The sequence below is a fragment of the Phaethon aethereus genome (assembly GCF_964289735.1).
Source record: "Phaethon aethereus genome assembly, chromosome: 19".
NCBI lineage: Eukaryota > Metazoa > Chordata > Aves > Phaethontiformes > Phaethontidae > Phaethon > Phaethon aethereus.
The window spans coordinates 8,062,337-8,071,721 of record NC_138595.1 but is presented as its reverse complement, the minus strand read 5'-3'; positions in this window follow the sequence as shown (position 1 = coordinate 8,071,721).

Below are 9,385 nucleotides of genomic sequence, written 5' to 3'. Positions count from 1 at the left end.
ATGAATAAGAAGATCACATAAATATTACTTTGTCTGTTAAGCACCCATGAAAACAAATTCCATCTTTAGCAGAGGTAAAATATATATGGTGAAGTAATACAACAGGATTGTGTTTTGTTATGACAAGGTTTTTAATTCTATCCTACATATATCTATATATATGATAAAAAATGCTGCTTTCGTAATAGAGGAATCTCTCGCTGAGGTTTTTTGCCATTCTCCTGCTCTGGCCTGGGACCTGACAGCTCAGATAAACAAGGACAGCTTGTCACTGAGCTGCCTTAAAAAAGGTAGAGGGACCCAAAGTGTGACTCCAAATATCACAGCTGGTGCACTGCTTGTTTCCCCAAGGAACTGCCTGTTCCTTGGGTAGAGTCACCTGTGCCAGACCATTTGACAGAGGAGACTACTCCCCCTTCTGCACTGGCTTTTCAGAGCTCTGTACTGTAGGAGGAGTGATAGAAGCTTATAGTCTCACTTGGAGATGTAAGCTAAAATTCCCAACCTGCTCTTTTCAAGGAATACAGGCAATTCAGGTAAGTGGCTACAGGTACTCCTTCTTCCCAGTTCCCATGCAGGGACAGGCAGCCAGACTCAAAATGAGGCCCTGCATGAAGACTCAGTTCAGGAACTATAAAGGAAAATTACATCATTTCCTACTCACATAGAAATGTTTGTAAGTCTGCTCTGTCTGGACAAACATTGACTGAACAGATTCTTCCTATGGAGGAACACCTTCTACACTTGGAGCACAGTCTACATTTTTGCACCAACCTGAGACACTACACTACATTGCCTTACTAGCCCATATATTTTTAATATTCAAGATAGTAATCTTAAATAAAAGGGTGGGCCTCCTTTTATTACTATTCTGTATTCTGAAGACTGAAGCAGAGAAAAATTGGGGAAAGAGCTACAATGATATCTAATAATCTAATGCTCACGAAAAGTCAGTCAGAACTAGACTTCATTATGTATCTCTGAGTAAGGGCCCAACCAGCTTGCCTAAGACAATACAGTTCTTGTTCTGCAGTAAAGAATAAAATCTCTGATTCCTAAGGATTACAGAAATGTTTTAACCACAGCATTATCCTTACTTGGGGCAGGATAACGAGTTACATTGCCTTTTGAGTTTCCTTGCAGACAGATTTTTTTTTTCTTTATAATTTTTACTTTTAAACTTCATCATCATAGTCCCACCTGGTTCTCATGTCATGGAGAATTAGTCTTATTTAGTTTGGGCTATTCTGCATGAAACAGAAGGCAGCTTCTACTGTCTCCTTTCATCAAAATAAAAAAGCCTGTGAAAGTTCAAATTCAATACTGATTTCAAATATTCTGAGGAGCAGAGCAGCTCAAGGAAATATTCCCACTTGACTCTGTTTGAAGTATACATTGTCTGATCAATTTAATTTGCCAGGCAGATTTCCATACTCAGCCACCCTGGTTTAAATCCTGGGTTGAAAATTAGGGCTATGGTAGACACTCACCCACATACCCACAACTCCAGACCTGTCAAGCTCCAATCAGCTCATGCAAAGCACTAAAATCTGGAAATAGGAATGGAAACTAAAAGAAAAATGTATTTGTAGTGAAGATAAAAATAAGGATAGAATGCCACCACAGGCATGGAAAAAAAAGTGAATAAGTGGAATGTTTAATGAATGTAGAAATATTGATTTTGGAATAAACAGATTCCCTCCTCCTCCTACACATGAAATAAGTGTTATTTTGAGCAGTAATGGGCAATCTTACATGTAATGTGAGGTGCCTGGTGGAGGTTTTCAACACTTCCAGATCAAATGGAAATATTAAGAACAATTCTATGTATTTACATGTATTTGTTTCCCAAGGTAAAAAGAAAGCAGATGTTACCCAGCGGAATGTATTGCAAGCTGTCTGGGGGAAGTGACCACAGGGCACAAGGCTGACCTCAGTGTTTTTGGATGGGGTCGTAGAAATGGTTCTCCTGTGCTCATGTAGCTGGTCTTTATGAAGACAAAACTTTCTTCACCATCCTCGTGTTCTGCTTTGCTGTGACCAAATACAGCATCCATATTCCCCATGCTAGCAAACAATCTGCATCTTTTTAAGCTAGCACCACAGTGAAGGGCAGTGGGCTCCAGCTCCAGGTTTTATTAACTTTAAATGTCAAACACTGGCAATGCCTCTAGTATTCCTGACTTTAATGGGTTCTCTGTGCTGTAAGGCTTTGAGCAAGGATTGTATCTATAGGAAAGGTTCAGATAAACCCAAAAGTTGTGGCTCAGTATCTTTTAGAAACAGACCCAGAAACACAAAAACCACCCAGAAGTTTCTTTACATTAGTGAAGTCCTATCCAAGGCAAAAAAGACTGAAGACTAGTTATCCAGAGAACAATCACCGTACCGGGAGAAATTCATCCTAGCACGATATTTCTTCAACGTTACTCTCTGGTTAGCCATCTCCAGGGATTATAAAGGAGATCAGTGCCCATGTCGCTCAATCTATCTTTAGTTTTTCTGCTGAAGCCCTGGGTGCGGATCCTATTTATGATCGGCTCACTTGTGGAATGGGGCTGAGACCACCAATACATTTCACAGGGGCCAATGAACAGCTGCTGGATGGGAAAGGCTTTCCATCACCAGTTTCAAGCTAAGTCTTTTGGCATCAAATGTATAATGCATCTTGGATTATCAGTCTCTTGGTTTTTGCATATGCAGTATTGGGAACGTAATTTATCGGCTCTGAAAGGCTAGGAAATTCATAATCACAGAAAGCAACTGCACCTTGATTTTGCATGACTGATAGGTAGGCAAGGCACTATGAAGAGGAAGGCTGAGAGATAAGTAGGTGGAGCAGGAACAGAGTGCAGTACATTGTCACTCTTTTGCCGGTGGGTAAGTCAAATGAAGAGGCAGCTCTAGGAGAACAGAAATAGGTCTGTGCGGCTGTCTGACAACTCCAAATACTCCAGAATTTTTTAATGAATAGAATCGGAATTCTGACTCTGGAGTATCTCTCTGAAAGAATGGCATTGTAAAAAGAGCAACACAGACCTGAACAAACATATGGTTTCTAAACTGTCAAGGATTTCCTAGATGACCTACAGAGGAGCAAGTGAGTGACTGACACATCACTTCTGTCTGCCTTGATTTCCCCATTTGTAAAATGTAAAGTGTGCCGAGCTGCACTTTGCAAAGATAGCTGCTCTATCTTTGCAACATGTGCTTTGAGACTGACATACAAAACGTGCCAGATGAGAAACTGAAGAGCTGAGGGTCCCCTGGGCTCGGATTCCGAGGCCTCAATAGCACAACAGTGGGAAGAATGTTGCAACAACTAAACAAGCCTATTAATATTCCTGCCTGAGTGTATTAATCATCCCATTGTGAAGAAAACAACACTTCACTTTAGAAGAGAAACCACAGGCTTGTCGCATATCACTTATTTATTTGTCTTACTAGTGTTAGCACTCTCTCAATTAGCCTGGATTCTAAAGGGTCTTTTGGGGGGCTTTTTTTGCTTTGTTTTAAATGAAAAAATGGAGCCATACCAAAATCTGGTCCCAAGAAAACTCTGTTGAATCAGGCATTTGCTTTGAGCTGCTTTTCCCCCACTGAGGTTCTTTATATTTCTGTGCTCTGGCAGTGTCAGGGAGCCAGAGAGAACAAGGATAATGCAGTGACACGGGCAGGCATAAACAATGAGTGTGCTGCCTTTGCCTCTCTGGATATAAGAATAGGGATTCATTTTTTATATGTTGCAGAGAGTGGTGTATGTTAAGTGAATCAGTGAAGAAATCTCTGATTTCAGGGTGACCTAAAAGAAAAGGGGGTAGAGAATCAGTTTATTTTTATTATTTAATCAGTCAGGGAAGAAGGAGCTGAAAATACTTGGTTCTTACTTCAGAACGTGAGGCATTGTTTACCCTGATAAATTAATAAAAGGCTGGTGCTAGAGCAGGTTCATGATACCAGATTATTCCAGAACTTTATCATCTCAGCCCCTCAATCAATTTTGCAGACAACCCAGAAAAGTATGGTAAACCAGACAAGCTGCTGCAAGATAAACAAAGGTACAGCTCCACAATTGGCGCTACTCTGCACTCACTGCTCAGGTGCACACTTCCACCCTTCAGTAAGTACGAAGTAACCAACCTCTACTTAGCATTTTCTGCAGAGCAAGAATGTCTCCACAGGCAGTCAGGCAAAATGGGCAGCACTCTGCTAGAAGCCACATTTTTGGTTTGGTTTGGGGAGGTCAGTTCCCTGTTTGGTCCACCACGCCTTAGAACACTCAGAAAATACTGTAAATAACTAAAGATGACACCATTTGATATTCCTGGCAGCCAGAGTTAAAACACAAGCAGAAACCCTTCTCCACTCAGCAACTTATTCTGTCTTCTTTTAATTTTTTTTACCAGAGAAGACACCAATGGATAAGCAGGTCTCCTGGGAGGGAGAGAGAAAAAGAGTGGCATACACTATTAAGAGCCTGATTCTGTTGTCTTGTAACCTTATGTATTCATTCAGCCCAGGGCAAACTAGACATAAGATACTACCAGCTTTAAATTGCACTGTTTCACATTTTATACTTCCTTCCTCTGCAACTATGTCCCTGACTACAGAAAAGACAGAATCATCCATCACCTCGCTCAGATTCTGTCCCCGACTGTGATCCGCGGTATGATGTTAACTCTGAGTTACTATTACTTTTTCATCCATCACACTCTCTCCTTGTTTTTCATCCACTCTGGGATCTCAGTGCTGACATTTCCTATCTTTGAATTTTTCTTATCACTGAATCCAGCTTCTGAATCAAAAGTTACATCTCAGGCCTGTCCAAGGGGTTTTTGCAGCACTGGACAGAATTTTTGTTGATTATCGTCTCACAGGTTTGCTCTGTTGAGATAATTTAGACTGCATCTGCACCAAAAATCCCAGCTATGGACAAGCCACCCTTTTTTAGCCTTGTTTAGGTCCTTTTCATGGCAGGTGAGAAGCATAAGGCCAACCCAAGTACATGCCTTTGAGGGAACAGTCTAGAGGAATAAGCAACATAAACTGCTCTAAGGGCACAATTTGCATTTCAAACAGGCAACAGCCTCAGATCATTCAAATAAAAACCCACGTTATCAGAACTGAGAAACAGAAGATCTTTTTATTACTTACTCTGCACTCACACACAGATCCCTCCCTTCTCATCCTCACTCCATTTTATATGTAGTCCCAGCCTCCCACACACCCACACAGACACACACATCTTTGATCCCTGCTAGATACAAAAATCTGTTGGACTGCATCCTGCCTGCTTCACACTCCCGTACACTAAAGCATTCTCCTTTGCCCCACATGAAACCCCTTCCCAATCACAGTCTCCTTTTTTCTCTTGCACAGATACACAGAGACACCACATTATCTCCCAAAACTTCTCTTGGAACAGCAGATAACCTCTCCAACCGCAGACTGCTCGACCTCTGCGACCCAAAATTCACCAGTTGCTTTCCCCACCCAACAAATTTTCTTCTCTGGCATATACACGTCCTCTTCCTTCACATAAACAGATGAACAGTCCCTCCCTACATACACCGTCCTCTATGCTCACAGACACGCGCACGTGTACACACGCGCGTGTGCGCAGATGCATACACAAACGCTTCAACAGTTAAACAACGGGCCACATTTTCAGCTCGTGAAATCAGCATTGCTTCACCGAGGTCAGTACTTGTTTCGGTACAGGTGGTACATTCCAGACAGTTAAGCAAGCTGCAAAACACACTTGATCAGAATGCAGTCTATTTTTGGGTACGCGGTTCCCTTCAGCATACAGAATTTGCTACAAGGTGTCACTCAAAATGACTAAACACAGGAATGTTTTGGGAATAAGAAAAAGGCTTCCCTCTCCTTCCTTCCACCCCTCTTCCTCCCTTCCTTCTCTCCATCAGCTCAGAGCATGCGAGGAGGCATGACAGACTCAACTTCACTGAAATTCTCTGGAATTAACGGAAAGCCGTAGACAGTTCTCAGAACTCCATTCCACAGCACTTGTGTGGTCTGCTCTTGTTAGAAAAATTATCTCCCTGAACCCTGCCTCTCTCACTCTCATCAGCCCTGTATGTCAGAGCCTAGTAGCACTGGCTGACTTGTAATTATTTTTTACTATGCTGCTTTGTCTGCACTAATCCTTTGAAAGTAGCTTTACTGCACATCTGAAATATTATGATGCTATAAAACCTCTGTAATATTTATAAATCCCTTAAGACATCATAAAGAGAGAAAAAAACCTCCCCACAGAGTTCATCTAGCATAATTACATATACATTTCCCTCTGATTAATAAAAAATGATCATTTCCTTATGTAAAGATATTCTTCAGCTTTCTTTCATTAAGACTATTTTTTTCTTTCCATTTTAAATCTGTTTCATGTGTCCCTGTATAGTAAGGTACCTCAGAAGATATTTTCCCAAAACAAAAGGCAGAATGAAAAGAACCACCACAGAGAATCGTCAGTTGAACTGAGAGCGAGGAGACAGAATAGTCTCTCACTGTATTTTCACATCTCCTAACTTAAGCAGTTTCACCACAGAATGTCCTGAAATATCTTCAAACATGAAGCAGTGTGCTGTGTCGCTGAACTAAATAGGAGGGAAGAAAACTGGTAAATAAAATTGAAAAAAAGAGGGGACAAAGAAAACCTAAGAGCCAGCACTTGCCCCCCACTCCACAGAAGGGCTGGCTTAGACTCTAGTGAAGCTGATTAAAGGGAAACCTGTAAATCCACAACTGAAGAGGCATAATCAGCACAAGGCACTGCTCATTTCTAAAACAGTGGTGAAGAACATGATTAGTGGCTTGCGTGCTCAGTGTGAAACCACCGACACTGGGCTTGCACTGACTGAAACCGGAACCTAGTTTTGTGCATGGATTTTAGAAATTACTTTGAATGTGGTTTTATCCTGCTCAGATACAGCACTTGTATCACATTTGTCACCTGCTTAAATGGGATCAGGTTTGAACTAAGATTTGAGAAAGCTTTTCATAAACAACTCCCTTTCCAGTGTTCTCCAGAATCAAATATTCCATAGCCCCAAGGAGCCACTGGGCAGCATTACTTTGAGACAGCCTGAAAAGGACCTGCAAAAAGGAGAAAAATAAGCAAAGAGAAAATCACCAGCTTTTATTTTTAATATTGTTGTAGTCATTCCTCTGAATTTGCAGATGACAAAGAGCCTAATGTGCCCACTGCTTCTTAGGCAGGAGTTCTTCTTTGCTCCTTGGAATCACATCAAGTGCACCTTTGGTGCACAAGTGGCTGCTGGAGTCCCAGAGCTAAAAGCCAACAACGAGCAGGGCAAAGACAAGACACAGAAATTTCTGCAGAACATCCTACTTCTCCCCGCAGTCTCCAGAGCCACACAGTTACAATTACAGAGAGAGCCCTTTCCCTCACTCCCCATCACACCATAGCAGACCTTAGCACTAATTAACACCAGCTGTGCCAGTCCTTGCTGCCCTAGTGTATCGGTCTTGGAAAGAGATGCATGAGCTCTTCTCTTCAGCAAGAGCATCTATGTTCCCTACCTTACTTATTTGCTTAACAGATGCAGAAAGTCCTTGGGAGTCCACAGCTTTCTCTATGGGATGTATCTTCATTCTGGATGTGACACTAAGTATGAGATTTCATGGGGTCTAGTGTGATCATTACTGCTTTGTTTGAATTGTTAGAGTCAGAAAGAAATACAGACAGAGACAGACGGACAGACAGACATGGGAAAGAATAAAACCTACCATACTGCTGCTCCACCTTCCACCCCTTCTCTGCCAATTAGTCAGCCAGCAAACACAATGCCAATTGTCTCTTTATATAGTGCCACCAAGGAATAAAAATATGCCTGCTCCAAGTTTAGACAATAGATGTAAGGTTGGAAAAGTGCAGTAATTGGATCCCAATACCATTCCAAGCATCTGTTCCATGCGCGGCTTTTGCTTTCACAGAAATAATGCAGTAGATAAGTAGAGGAGGCAGTTGGGATACAATTGTACGGCACTCACAATAAGCTAGAGCTGAAGGGGCTTTCCCATGTACTTCTAAATAATGAACACAGGGCACCCACTAAAAAGATTTTAAGTGGACATGGCATCCTGAAAATGCAGAAAGAGAAACACGCTCCTTGACAAAATGCAGAGGAAACTAGCAATAAATCCGGGCCACTGAGATATCTGTTAGCTCTACAGTCTGGTGCACGCATTCAGAGCTCCAGAAAAATGACTGAGGTTCTGCATAGGTGCGTCTCTACCTGGGAGGTATGCTGGAAAAGCACTGCTCTGCAGATGGAAATAAAGTGATCAGATCAGGTCTGTTGTCCCTGAATCTATCACACATGCCTGAAGTCCAGGGTCCAGATCTCAAGCTACTGCAAATTGACGGAGAGTCATGGACTTCAAAGCATGAAAAAGGAGATGTGTAATAATGAATATGGTGTTGAGAGCAGGAGAAAACAGAAAGCAGCATAGGAACCACAAGGGCTGTGTCTCCAGCGGATGCTCATTAATGCATACACATTCCATCCGATTCATAAATTGTGTTTGGCATTATCACAATGGGCCAAAACATTAACCAGTACAAAATGGCAGAATTCCACAGACATGAAATCATATTTCCTAAAGGTTTAATCTGCGTCTGTGAGAGTAGCTATACAGGAACACCAGTGCATTAAAAACAGCAGCAACAATAGGTTTTTACTTGTCTACATCAGTCACACTAACCTTGAGTCATAAAAGTGCTTAACCAGTCAACTGAACTTTGAGACAGACATACATTTAGGTATCTAGTTGAAAAAGGACCTTGTTCTTTCTCCAGGTCCAGCCTCTTGCAGTGCTGTCATCTCTAATCTTAGATTTGACTGCATGCTCTTCAGGGCAAGGACTGTTTTAGCTTGTGTGAAGTACCTCGAACACCTACAGGGATAAGTAAGTAATAAATAAGCATTAATACAATTCATCTGGCTTTAGCAAAATTGTCGTGGATACAAGTTGGAAGTTAGCCCAGTGTTCATCGTTCTGACTTCAGTGACATTATACCAATACCAAGTGTAACACAGCATAAAAATAAATCCCTCAGTCCATTCGCCTGCAACCACCTGCTGGAGAGCAGACCCAGGTTTGTATACTGGATTGAGTTTGGTCATCTGAAAGACTCAAAAGTAAAGTTTTTAAGGAAAATCATACATGATTTCAAAGGCTCATTGTGAGAAAGACTTACCACTGGGATAGATCCTGATTCAGCAAAGCTGTTAAGCATCCACTGAACTTTAAGGAAGGAATAGCCCTACTGAAATCAAAGTAACAGCTCACATACTTACCTTTGAGAATATGGTTACTTGTTTTGCAGGATCAGTGCTCT